This window comes from Psammomys obesus, unplaced genomic scaffold, assembly GCF_907164565.1.
Source record: "Psammomys obesus unplaced genomic scaffold, mPsaObe1.curated_primary_1811, whole genome shotgun sequence".
Taxonomy (NCBI): Eukaryota; Metazoa; Chordata; class Mammalia; order Rodentia; family Muridae; genus Psammomys; species Psammomys obesus.
This window is the reverse complement of record NW_026596256.1, coordinates 761671-775576: the sequence shown is the minus strand read 5'-3', so window position 1 is coordinate 775576 and position 13906 is coordinate 761671.

The window sequence follows — 13906 nt, the reverse complement described above, 5'->3', positions numbered from 1 at the left end:
TTCAATATAGTGCTGGAAGTCCTTGCTAGAGCAATAAGACAGTTGAAGGAGATCAAGGGGATACAGATGGGAAAGGAAGAAGTCAAATTATCACTATTTGCAGATGATATGATAGTATACATGAGTGACCCCAAAAACTCTACCAGGGAACTCCTACAGTTGATAAACACCTTCAGCAAAGTGGCCGGATACAAAATTAACTCAAAAAAATCAGTAGCACTCCTGTATACAAAAGACAAAAGGGCTGAGAAAGAAATTAGGGAAACAACACCCTTCACAATAACCACAAATGACATAAAGTACCTTGGTGTAACCCTAACCAAGGAAGTCAAAGACTTGTATGAAAAAAATTTCAAGTCTCTGAAGAAAGAATTAGAGGAAGATATGAGAAGATGGAAAGATCTCCCATGCTCATGGCTTGGCAGGATTAACATAGTAAAAATGGCCATCTTACCAAAAGCAATCTACAGATTTAATGCAATTCCCATCAAATTGCCAACACAATTCTTTACAGACCTGGAAAGAAAAATTCTCAACTTCGTATGGAATAACAAGAAACCGAGAATTGCTAAAACAATCCTCTACAATAAAAGATCTTCTGGAGGTATCTCCATCCCTGATCTCAAGCTGTACTATAGAGCAACAGTTATAAAAACTGCATGGTACTGGAATAGAAACAGAATGGTGGATCATTGGAACTGAACAGAAGACCCAGAAATAAACCCACACACTTATGGACACCTGATTTTTGACAAAGGTGCCAAAACCATACAATGGAAAACAGGATAGCATCTTCAACAAATGGTGCTGGTCTAACTGGATGTCTACATGTAGAAAAATGAAAATAGATCCATACTTATCACCCTGCACGAAACTGAAGTCCAAGTAGATCAAAGACCTCAACATAAAACCAGACACATTAAATCGGCTAGAAAAAAAAAGTGGGAATACCCTAGAACTCATTGGTACAGGAGAGAACTTCCTGAACAGAACACCAACAGCACAGGCTCTGAGAGCAACAATCAATAAATGGACCTCCTGAAACTGAGAAGCTTCTGTAAAGCAAAGGATACTGTCATCAAAACAAAGCGACTGCCTACAGATTGGGAAAGAATCATCACCAACCCTTTATCTGACATAGGACTCATATCCAGTATATATAAAGAACTAAAGAAGCTGAAAAGCAGCAAACCAAGTAATCCACTTAAAAATTGTGGAACAGAGCTAAACAGAGAACTCTTTGTAGAGGAATATCGAATGGCAGAGAAGCACTTACAGAAATGCTCAACCTCATTAGCCATTAGGGAAATGCAAATCAAAACAACCCTGAGATTTCACCTTACACCCATCAGAATGGCCAAGATGAAAAACTCAAGGGACAACACATGCTGGAGAGGTTGTGGAGAAAGGGGAACCCTCCTCCACTGCTGGTGGGAATGTAAACTTGTACAACCACTCTGGAAATCAATCTGGCGCTTTCTCAGACAACTAGGAATAGCGCTTCCTCAAGGTCCAGCCATACCACTCCTAGGCATATATCCAAAAGAGGCTCAAGTACACAAAATGGACATTTGCTCAACCATGTTTGTAGATTTTTTCTTTGTAATAGCCAGAAGCTGGAAACAGCCCAGATGCCCCTCAGTGGAGAAATGGATGCAGAAACTGTGGTACATCTATACAATGGAGTATTACTCAGCAATGAAAAATAAGGAAATCATGAAATTTGCAGGTAAATGGTGGGACCTGGAAAGGATCACCCTGAGTGAGTTGTCCCAGAAGCAAAAAAACACACACAGTACATACTCACTCATATAAACATACAACATAGGATAAACCCACTAAAATCAGTACATCTAAACAAACTAAGCAAAAGAGAGGACCTTAACTAAAACGCTCAATCCCCATCCTGAAAGGCAAAGAGGATGGACATCAGGAGAAGAAGAAAACAGGAAACAACCTAGGAACCTGCTACAGAGGGCCTCTGAAAGTCAGAAGAAGAAAACAGGAAACAACCTAGGATCCTGCCACAGAGGGCATCTGAAAGCCTCTGCCCTGCAGACTATCAAAACAGATGCTGAGCCTGATGGCCAACTGGTGGGCAGAGTGAATGGAATTTTATGTAAGAAGTGGGAAATAGCAAGAGCTGGAGAGGACAGGAACTCCACAAGGAGAGCAACAGAACAAGAAAATTTGAACAGAAGGAACTTCCCAAAGACTCATACTCCAACCAAGGACTATTCATGGAGATAACCTAGAACCCCTGCACAGATGTAGCCCATGGCAGTTTAGTGTCCACGTGGCTTACATAGTGATGGGAAGAGAAAGTGCCTCTGACATAAACTGATTGGCCTGCTCTTTGATCACCTCCCCCTGAGGGGGGAGCAGCCTTACCAGGCCACAGAAGAAGACAATGCAGCCATTCCTGATGTGATCTGTTAGAGTAAGATCAGAAGGAAGGAAAGGAGGACCTCTTCTATCAGTGGAGGTGGGGAGGAGCATGCATGAAGAAAGGGAAGGTAGGGTGGGATCGGTAGGGGAGGAGGTAGGGCCTTATGGGGGATACAAAATGAATAAAGTGTAATTAATAATAATAATAATAATAAAGAAAAAAAACAAAACCAAAACAAAATAACAACATAAAATGAAAACAAATCAAGACAAAGAGATAGATAGATAGATAGATAATAGATAGATAGATAGATAGATAGATAGATAGATAGATAGATAGATAGATAGAGACTTAAAACGGTGAATTTCAAAAATGGGATTAAATGTTAAATGGTGCCACTAAAACTTAGGGCAGGAATAGTGGGTAATATGGAAAGAAAACTGAAGACAACGTATGTTTTGTCCTCTTTAAGGAGGGAGGAAATGAAATTTTGGAATAATCGGGATATATTTATGTGAGACTGTTAAAACTGTACAGAATGTTACCGGAAGAACAGAGACAGATGTTTTGATTTCAGAATGAACAGTGGAGAAAGAAGGATGGGAAAGAAAGTCTGGAGGTTTCTAAAGGCTTGTTGTTAAGGAGGTCAAAGTAGTTAGGACTTGGGAGCTAGGTAGAGCCTTGCACCCTGCCTACATCAGGTGGGGCTATGTACTCCAGAGATTTCCATGCAGGTGTCTGCCTTTAGAGAGCAGCTCTCAGCCTGGGGGCTGTGACCCAATGGGGCTAGGTGCCGCATATCAGATGCCCTGCCTATCAGATGTTTACATTACGATTCATGATAGTAGCAAAATTGCAATTATGAAGTAGCAATAAAAATAACTTTATGGTTGGGGGGTCCACCACAACAGGAGGAACTGTGTTAAAGGGTAGCAGCTATAGGAAGGTGGAGAACCACTGCTCCAGACGTTAGCAATGGAGGACAATTGGCAAGTGATTAAAAGGGTAAGAGGAAGAAAAAAGCCAAACACGTGTGTGTGTGTGTGTGTGTGCCTGCAAGCGTACATGTGTGTAGGTGCAGATGCACATATGTGTGCTTGCAGCACTGACTGCAAACAGCAGTTGTTTGAACACTTACTGCCTGTTCAGGTAGTGCATGTTTGCGAGACAACCCTGGCTGTGTGGGGCATGGAAAAGCACTGGTGTCAGATGCACCAGCAGGCCTGCTAGCTCTCTGCCTGCTTCATCCCAGCTGCCACAGCTCTGTGACATCCGCAGGTAACCCGGGCCCCAGGGTTTCTACACTCTCCTAGGAAAATCAGCCATGGATGCGCGTGAAGCAGATTTGACAGTGGTTTCAAGTCATAGAAGCGTTATGACCTCAGGAGCTCCGGCTGGGCAGGGCCATTTGCTGGCAGGAGAGGGACTTTCTTCTGCTCTGGCATGCTGTGTTGTTGACTAGCCTACATCGTGGAGAAACTCAGTGTTTTTCCTCCTGGCTGTTTCAGCCCTTCTGACCCTTTTGTAATTTAATTTCTGTACTAAATTTCCTACAGCAAAGCAGTACTTGAACTTTTTTGCTTTCCTGACTGGACACTGAACGATGCGTGCTGGAAAAGCAGTACTGAAGATGTAAATCAACCCTTGCTTCATCATTGCATATTGCCTCAAAATATCTTTTAATTTTATAAATTTATAAAAAACCTTGCAAGTAAATAAAAACATTATACACCAAGATTAACTAGACCCAATGTCAAATTTAATTTAATTGAATATCATTTATTTTTACTATGACATATGCAGAATAAATTATCGTTAATTTAGTAGTATGGGCATAAAATGTGTAACAAGCACAAAATAAAATATATCTTAAATCAAATAATCAAATCAAGAGAGATAATAAATTTTGCATTTATTGTTAGACATATTAAAATATGCTATCTTCCTGGGATTTATTTTCTTTCTTTTTTTTTTTTTTGGCTTGTTTATTTGAGACAAGCTCTCTCTCTTAGCACAGACTGTCTCGGCACTCTTTACAGAACCCAGACTATCCTGGAGCTCATGGTGATCCTTCTGTCTCAGCTTCCTAAGTGCTGAGCTTAAATGTGCATTGCACCATGCCTGGATTCTAGAATTTAGATGGTTTAGTATCAGTAACATGGTAACTTAATATTGGAATCATATAACAAATAAGTACATTCTCATTTCTGTTTAAAATTCATTTTGGTACATCTAGAGAAAATATAATTATACTTTTAGACTAGACAGTCCGCCCTTGTGTAACTTAATGGGTTCCAGGTCAAACTTCTTAAATTGTATGACCCATCACCGTGATTCCATTAGCAAATGCTTCCTATTTATATTTGAACTTGTAGAGATTATTTCTTCACCAAGTCACATGAGTATGCAATATTACCCATCAGGCATTCTTAGAAGTTGTCCATAGAATCACACGGAGGGATAAGATATGAAAGCAAAACACCAGGAATAGGAGAGGAGGCCAGCTTTTTCAAGCATTCCCTCCAGTGAAACAGGTGACACCCTGAGAGAAAGTTGGAAAGTTCTTTAACATTTCCTAATAATGATTAAAGATGTACCAAGAAGGGTGGAAACTGCAAATAGAGTTAGAGCTATGCATGCAACTACATGCTAGATTAGGCCTTAGGAGCTGAGTTGAAATGCATACTTAGATAACTTACTGGAATGGGGATTCTGCTGTTCCCTTCCTTGTGTGTGTAGGTCTGTTCCATCAGTATGAGAGCCTCAAAGTGTCATAACTCAAAACCCTAGTGTGGGCTCTGTATGGATGCTGTCTGCCTCCAATCCTTGTTTCCCACCTTAAATGTGCCTTGAAGCTAATCTTTCTGTACCTCCGTAAACTCCTTTGGTAAACATTGTAAGTACAGATTGATAATTCGTGCATGCGCTCTGGCCTGTTGCCGCTACAGATTCCTTCTGAGTAAGACTGGAGAGCATTAGAATGTGGTATTTGAAATGCTAAGATAACAAAACAGTATATATGACCTATGGTCTTAAAATCAATTGTGGGAGGCTATTGCAGACATCATGCTATTAAAACCTGGCTATCTCTCTCTCTCTTTCTCTCTCTCTTTCTCTGTGTAAGCGTGTTTGTGTCTGTCTGTCTGTCTTTATCTGTGTATGTGTTTGTATGTCTGCCTGTCTATACCTGTGTGTGTGTGTTTGTATATGTTTATGTGTAGAGGCCAGAGATTATTAACATTGGGTGCTTCCTCACTGAATCCAGAACTCTGATACAGATAGAATGGCTGATCAGTTTTTCCAGGTATCTTTTGGCCTCTGTCTGTCCAACTCTGGGATTTCAGGCACAAAATGACACAGTCTAGGGGTCTTGATTGGGTTAATTTTCTCTGCCAATTAAAGAAAATGCAGGAAAATTCTCAGCATAACAGATAGTATCGGAGAAACCTCAAAGGCTACAAATGACAGCAGACAGAGTCAGCAGTTGAAGACACAGATTTATTGGAGGGGAAGAAACACAAGCAAACAGTGGTCAGAAAAGAAGCTCCTCTGCAGAGTGTGAGGATTGGGGGTGAGAGTGGAGGTGGGTTGGAGTGGGGATGAGGACATTTTAGAATATCTCCTCTTAGGTTTGGGCTTCAGCATAAATCTGGCCTCTGGGCACCAGCAAGGTTGTTCTCATAGTGCAAAGGCAAAGTAGAACCACCTTTATCAGACACGAAAGACTGATATTGCCTTTGTTATCAGGAGTTCACTCTGGACTTCTCTTGATTCCCCTAACCTTCTGATATCCATCCAAGGAATTCATGTGAGACACAGAGCACCGTGTAGAAGTTGGACAGGGTTTATTACGGAAAAAAAAATGAGCCATTTTCAAGAGGTGAGAGCTTGCCTCAAGTGAAGGGAAAAGTAGGAGGAAAGCACTCTCATGACCAGATTAGAGAGATCTTTGTGCCAGCCTACATTTATAAGAAGGTCTTATGTTATCTGTAATGTCTCTGAAACAGACAGCTTTCCTGAGGGGCTCTTCCATGTCCAGGTGATTGACAGACTCATTTGGGTTGAGTTACAGAACGGGCAATGATCTGTCCTTGTTGTTTATCAGGAAGCTTCATGCTCTACAGCAATTGTAAAACGCTTAAAGTTCCTGAAACCTGGTTTAGATAGTTATCAACTAATGGTCTTCTGGGCAGTTTGAGATGTCTGTCATGTCTCCTCCCAGGGACAGAGATGTGACTAAGGGCCATTCCTGCGACCAGCAATTAGAATCCTTGGTTTTGTAAGCTGGTAAATATGAGGAAAAGATCTAGCCCCAAAGTCTCCCAATGTGTTAAATTCTGAGTAGCTAGTTAAAAGCTGTTATAAACTTCTAGGAAATATCAGTTTCACTGGAACCTTGTGACTCTGTCTTTATCAGATGCACCCCCTCCACTCTGTTGTGGTGCTCGCCTGCAGTGACTCGTGGAGCTTGGATCTGGAAACCTGACTAGGCAGTTGGGTACTGAAGAAATGGCAGCCACACGCAGATACACAAGAAAAGCTGGGGCTAGGTGTGTGCTCTGGCCAGCACGACACACTTACATAGCTGCAACCTTGAAACTTGTCATGTTTACTAGGTGTTGAATGAAGGGTAGGATTGGCTGGTCTTGGTAGGAGGTGTCTATAGGTTAGCAGTCTCAGGCTATAAACATCTGGAAGTTGGCTCTCTCCCATGGTTTGGGACTCAAATTGGGTTAGTCATTATTAGGTCCTTCCCTCAATCTCTGCTCCTTCTTTATTCCTGCACACCTTGTAGGAAGGGTAAATTATGGGTCCAACATTTTGTGGGTTGTTGTCCCCCTCCTTCCTCTGGAAGTCTTGCCTGGCTATAGGAGGTGGGCACTTCAGTCTTCATATTCCCCAGCTAGAGTCACCTCCATATCCTTTCAGGAGCCTAACCTGTCTCAGGTCTCCAGCTTGTCCCAGAGATGCCCACTAGAGATTTCCCTTCTCTCTCCCAGTTCTCTCACCTCCCACTCCTCTACCCCTCTTCCCATCCCCCTCATCCTGCACCTCATCCCCAACCACCTGACACTATTAACAATACTCTGCTATGCTTGCAGACAGGAGACTAGTATAACTGTCCTCTGAGAGGCTACACCCTTTCAGTTGAAACAGATGCAGAGACCCACAGCCAAACAATAGGCGACGTTCAGGAGTTTTGTGGAAGAGTTGCGGGAAGGATAGAGGGACCCAGAGAGAACAAGACCTCTACAACAGAGTAAGCTACCCTGGGCCCATGGGGGCTCACAGAGACTGAATCATCAACCAAAGAGTATGATGCGTGGACTGGACCTAGGTCCCTGACACATATATAGGGAAGCTGATGGGCAGCTTGGTCTTCATGAGGGTTCCCTAGCAATTAGAGCTGCAGCTGTCTCTAACATGGATTCTGTCGTCTGCTTTTTGGTACTTTCCCCTAGCTGGGCTGCCTTGTAGTGGAAGAGGATGTGCTTAGTTTTGATACAACTTGATTTGCTGGGGCAAGTTGGTTGGGAGAGCTCCTGTTTTCTGAGGAGAAGAGGAGGGAATAAATGGGGGAAGAGTGTAGGAGGGCAAGACCAAGAGGAGAGGAGGAGGGGGCTGGGATAAGGATGTAAAGTGAAATAAAAAGATGGATTAAAGAAAAAGAAAATCCAAACAAACAAACACACATCTGTAAGGAGGAAACTGTAGTTGTCAGTTTTTATATACACTGATGGATGTACTTGAACTACAGCAAAAAGACTTTGCCAATTTCCCATGGGTCTGAGGGATTGGTACTCTTTACCTTTCTGCCCACACCAATAATGTACATTCATTCAGGAATTCACTCGGGGCTTCCTCTATTCCCTACACACTGCTAGCTGATGGTTTGTTTCAAAAACATGATTTGCCACAGAGGACTGAAACAAGGACAAGGACAAGGACAAGGGACAAGGACAAAGGACAAGCACAGAAGTACAGCGGCTATATCTCACCATTATTTGAGCTCTGTAATCTCAATTCATGAGTTATCCACCCCACAAAAAGCTTTTCAGCTCCATGAGACTTCACTAGATAGGGATGGTCTGTCCAAATTTCTAAATGGGAGTGGAGATGGAACGGGAGGCAGGTCTCAGTGGAGAAATTGTGTTTAGCGTATATGAAATCTGGAATGCAAATTTTAGCACAAATAAATATAAATTAACACATAAAAATAATAGGAGGCTCAGAGGACACCTTTGCTATGTAGTGGGGAAATTCACAAGTACACACGCCTGCCAGTCAGATCCAGAGTGGATTATTTCGAACCTGGGACAAATAAAATCATTGTAAGCATCTTGCAAGTCATGTTTCTAAGCAAAGCACAGGAAGCCAATTGTGGTGGTTTGACTAGATATGACCCCTACAGACTCACGTGTTGGAATGCTTGGCCCATAGGAAGTGGCACTATTAGGAGGTGTGGCCTTGTTGGAATAGGTGTGGCCTTGTTGGAGGAAGTGTGCCACTGTGGGTTGTGAGTGTTGAGGTACACCCATCGTGGAACACAGTCCCCTTCTGCCTGCAGATCCAGAGGTAGAACTCTCAGCTCCTTCTCCAGCTCCATGTCTGCCTGGACACTGCCACGCTTGTCAGTGTGATGGTAATGGACTAAACCTCTGAAACTGTGAGTCAGCTCCAAATAGATGTTTTCCTTTATAAGAGTTGCCTTGATCATGGTGTCTCTTCACAGGGATCAAACCCTAAGACACCAATCATATTCAATGGACTGCAGTGGGGTCTTTTTCTGGGAATCCTGCCCTGTGGCTCCTTTTCTCATTCTCAGCACATCCTTCCCCTGGCAGTGGAAAGGTGAGAGTGAACTTCATTCCACCTACGGGCTTTCTAAATTCCCAGTTTCCGTATTGGAAGCATTATGTATTCCCTGACTGCACAGCATTAACATTCCTATCGCTTCTCTCAATTATATTCTCCCCTCTTCCCATCCTTCGGCTCTGGTGGTGATTTCTGTGGGTTTTCTAAGTTCTGAGTCTCTGAGTCTAATGTGGATATCTTCAGTCCCCAGCCTCCCACTGGGCTCTGTCCACGCTGGGTGAGAGTATACTAGGGGATCATTGTAAATCACCCCTGGCAGAAGGAGTCTCTTTGTGCTGAGAACTGAACTGGAAAGCAATTCCTCATTGCGGAGCAAGATAGCATGTCCTTTTTACCATTAAATGTTCCCTTGCCAGCAGCAGCTAGATGTTATCCTGTAAACATTTCCCATCCAATATCTCCTGGACAGCAAGCATTCTGCGTGTCTCCCATTAAACACCCAATATAGAAGTGATGACATTTCTCAAAGGCAATTCTTTCATGAAGATCAAAGATGCTATTTTTGTCTTGCTTGTTCTTTAAGACAAAATAAATATTATGCTATCACCCCAAATCTGTTACTTGCTTTTGTTCTCTATTTTTAGCAGTTATGAGTGCATTGGAAATGCTTGGCCTGTAAGTCACTGAGGAAGTTAATTTCCTTGTCGAGCAAAGATGATCACAAAAGAACCAAGCTTAAGTTTCACACACCAATTTTGATTACCTCTCTACTAGCAGTTAGAATGTTATTTTCTAAGCTGCAGAGCAATTAATGACTAGAACTTCAGGAAGTATTTAATTGAGTATTGATTTAAGGCCAAGTTGTTGTTTGGCTGAGGAATTGCATTATAATTAATGGGCCTTAACTGGACTTTAATTTTTCTACACTAGGCTTGACTTTCAAGAACTGTGATTGTAATCCACAAAATATTCATAGAGGGAGCTATATGGGTTTCCTGTTTACCATTTAAAGCTTTGAGTGAATTTGTGGGGGCAGGGTGTGGTTCATATGTATTCAGAGGCTAGAGGTCAACCATGGGTTTTGCTTCTCAGGTGCTCACTTTCTTGTTTCACTGACCTGGGACTTGCCCAGGTCAGGCTAGGATGGCTGGCTAGAGGTCTGCCTCACTCCACCTCCACAATGCTGAGATTATGAATGTACACCATCACGGCAGGCTTTTTCATGCTGGTGCTAACGCTCCAATGCAGGTCCTCATGCTTTGCTGGCAAACACCAGCCACTCAGCTATCTTTCCAGCCTTTGACTGAATGTTAGCATAACCAACAGGCTTCTAAACAACAGACTTAATGGGTATGTGGGAGAAAACTTTAAAGTCTGCTGCACTGTGAATGCACAATGAATGTTATCTCCATTGATGGGTTTTCAAGTGATTAATAAATTGGTTCATACAATTTTAATATAGGCTAGTGACAGCAGCAAAATGGTTACTGAAGAGAATGCTTCCTTCTTCCCTGGAGTCCAGTGCACAAAGCAGGATTCTCATTTGTGCTAGATGGCACAGCATTATGGATTGAAGGGCAGTGGCCCGGGAAAAGTCCTCTCATCTACAGTGACATCCAGTGACTGATTAGTCTCCACAGGATGGCAGCAATATCTGAGTTCATAATTTTTAACATATCCATCTGGCCACTTTCTGATTTGGTGTGCTACCTAAACTCAAAGCCTTGCTATATTTAAGATGATGACTGAGTTTATTTTTATCAGGCTTTAATATTCAATTAAGTATGTCTCACATGTATAGCATCTTGGAATCTGTAGGGAGACGAAGATAAAGAAAGCATAGTCGGAAGTGGCAGCCTCCGTGTGAGTGACAGTCACTTTTGAACAGAAACACTGTAGACGTGGCTTAGGTGCATGAAACCCGTTTTATAATAAAGAGTGACTTACTAATTAAATATGCCTACAACACTTCAAAAACGACCAACCACCTCATTTTTATTGTCCTACTGTTCAATCTTTACCCTTTCCTGCAGCTGCGATTTGCAGCTAAATCCCTTTAACTTTAAATCTTCTCCATGTTACCCAATGGTGGCTGTTGCAGATTCCACGGAGTAAAAGTTCTGAGCTGTTCTTCCTCGTCTTGCTATTTTAACACAGCGGACATGCTATTTGTTTCTGCTGTGGTTTGGTTTGGGAATTTCTTCTAATCCCAGCAGCAATTTTGGATTTGGCAGGTGGTTCTTTCCTCCCAAAAGTGTGGAACAGCCACGCTGTGTCAGCTCCCGGGAGACCGGTCTCATGGGGGTGGAGGAAAGCAATGTAGCCCTTGCAGCTAGGGCTACACTGGAAGAATTCTAAAACACTTCAGTGCGTTCAAGAGTCCAGTACTTTCTTAATGACTGCAAAGCCTGCGGCATAACTGCTTGAATCCCTTAAGAAGTAGATGTCCAGGCTTAGCCATTCCATGTTTAGATATGAATCAACCAGTGACCTTTAATATACGGTGTGTCTTCAAAACAAGTGATGTAAAAAAAATGAGAAAAAAGTGAATATATATTTATTTCTATTTCAGGTCTACAAGGCCGCCTGCTTCATAAAGCAGCACAAACATTGACCATGCTTCTATCGATAGTCATTGTGATCACTGCCTGGTAAATATCTGCTGTGGGGAAGTGTGAATGGATGGATGAAGAGGCATCACTTACTTTCTGTGGACATTTTATTTGTTTTATACTGACCAAGTCTAAATGGCATTTAATACTGGCAGAATTAGTTCACTGGAAGATTTCCCTTTTTTACATTTTTTTTTCCTTAGGCATTATTGTAAATCTGTGAAAAAAAAATTCCAAATGGTTTTTTAATATGGTTGTTTATGTGACTCAATTTGATTGTCCTTGAATGTTAGAGAAAAAAAATACTATTTAAAACGGAGTGTGTGGCATACGTGGGTGGTGAAGGCAGAAGCATCAGAAGTTTAGGATTGTCCTCAGCTGCAGAGTAAATTTGAGTCCAGTCTTGGAAATGTGTCACCCTGTCCTGAAAGACCAACAAACAAAAGTCACTTTATTAAATACTCAATTATCAGCATGTCATTTCTGTAAAACTGAGTTTCTTTTTTCGTAGTAAAAGGTTTGCACTGTGAACACAAAGAACCACTGAAAGTTGAAATAATAATTATCTAGTTAATATATTAATTAGCATAAATACTAATTAACCTCTCTTTAGCAGGTGAGGACCTGGACTCTGCTCTTCTTTCTACACTCTGAAGGCGCGTCTAAGGAATACCGAGGGTGTTGGCTGTCACAGGCTCATGGGGAAATGAGTTCCTCTGGGAAAGGAGGGTGTGTGTGTCTGGCTGTGCTGTGTGTTTCCATGGTTATTCCTGGGGTGTAACGAGGACAGAAGAGAACAGAGACAAGGTGTCTTGTCCAGTGGATGGGTTAATGCATGAAAGACACGATGAGAAAGTAGCCGGCCCTGTGCTGGTGACCAGACGCCTGAGTGACTTTCTTTTACCCACTCTTCTTTCGGCTCTCATTGCAGACTGGAGAGACAGCATCAAGGCTATTACTCAGGAGCAGCAGCAGCAGTTATGCCAAAGATGAACACTCCTGTGGAAGCCAGAAATGTCAACACAGAAGCCTCCCCTCTCTTCTGGCTCAGAGGCCATAGGACTGAGGCACACATCTTTCAAAGCTTGGCTTACCATTGGTACCTCCCCTAAGTGCAATGAGTAAGTATCCTATGCCCACGATCCCATAATTGTAAATCTGTGGAAAGAGGAAAATAATTTTCCTTATGAGCTTAAATGAGGTAAGAAAATGGGATGAGGCAATTAATTAAACATACATGTACAAAACTCTTTGAACAGTTTTGATAATTTTTTTTCTGAATATAAGTAATTCTTGTTACTTTTTAGTTATCCCTTCTGCTCAACCTTGGACGCTTATCTAGATTTCTGGCTTTCTACTTTGCTTTTCCACACATTAGGCTCACCTGTGGCTCTCATCATTAGATTAGAATCTGCTGTCATGCTGTCTTCAAAGCTTTCTTGTTCACACTGCAGCTGTCTGGTAGCACAGTCCCAATGTCACTCTTCCTTCCCCTCTGCGGTCTCTGTCACGATTTCTGAAATGTCTAGTGGAGAGAAAGGAAATTCCTATTTCTGCTAGAGTTTAAGGTAAGTTTATCTAGCATTCTCAGCTTCTTGGTACTTTAATGATGTTTGTTAGTCTTCCTCTCTTTTCATTCTCATGGATATTTCTATTAGACTCAAAAGGAATTAACTCAAACAAACAAAGAAACGAACAAATAAGTAAATAAATAAATAATAAGTAAATAAATAACTAAAAGCAGGTACTCAGAATTTTGTACTAAAAACTTCTTTCATCCAGTGAACCACATTGTTGCATTTCAGGAGTGCCTGTTGATAGAGGGAAGCATGCTCTGGGAATGGAAGAATGTCTTCCCTGAAGCCTTCAGTTAAAATGAATGACATTGTAAACATCAACCATACTTCAGAAGATCTCTTGAATAAATTCTCTCGAGCCTTCCTCTCTCTTCTGGGCAGAGTAGAGATATGGACAGGCTAAATTTAAAGGCAATCTGGTAGAACAGCTATGTCAGCGGAGAAACTTCCTAGCCTGGAATTCTAAAATCTAAGAAGACTGTGGCCCCTCACGACTGTGCTGTCGTAACAGC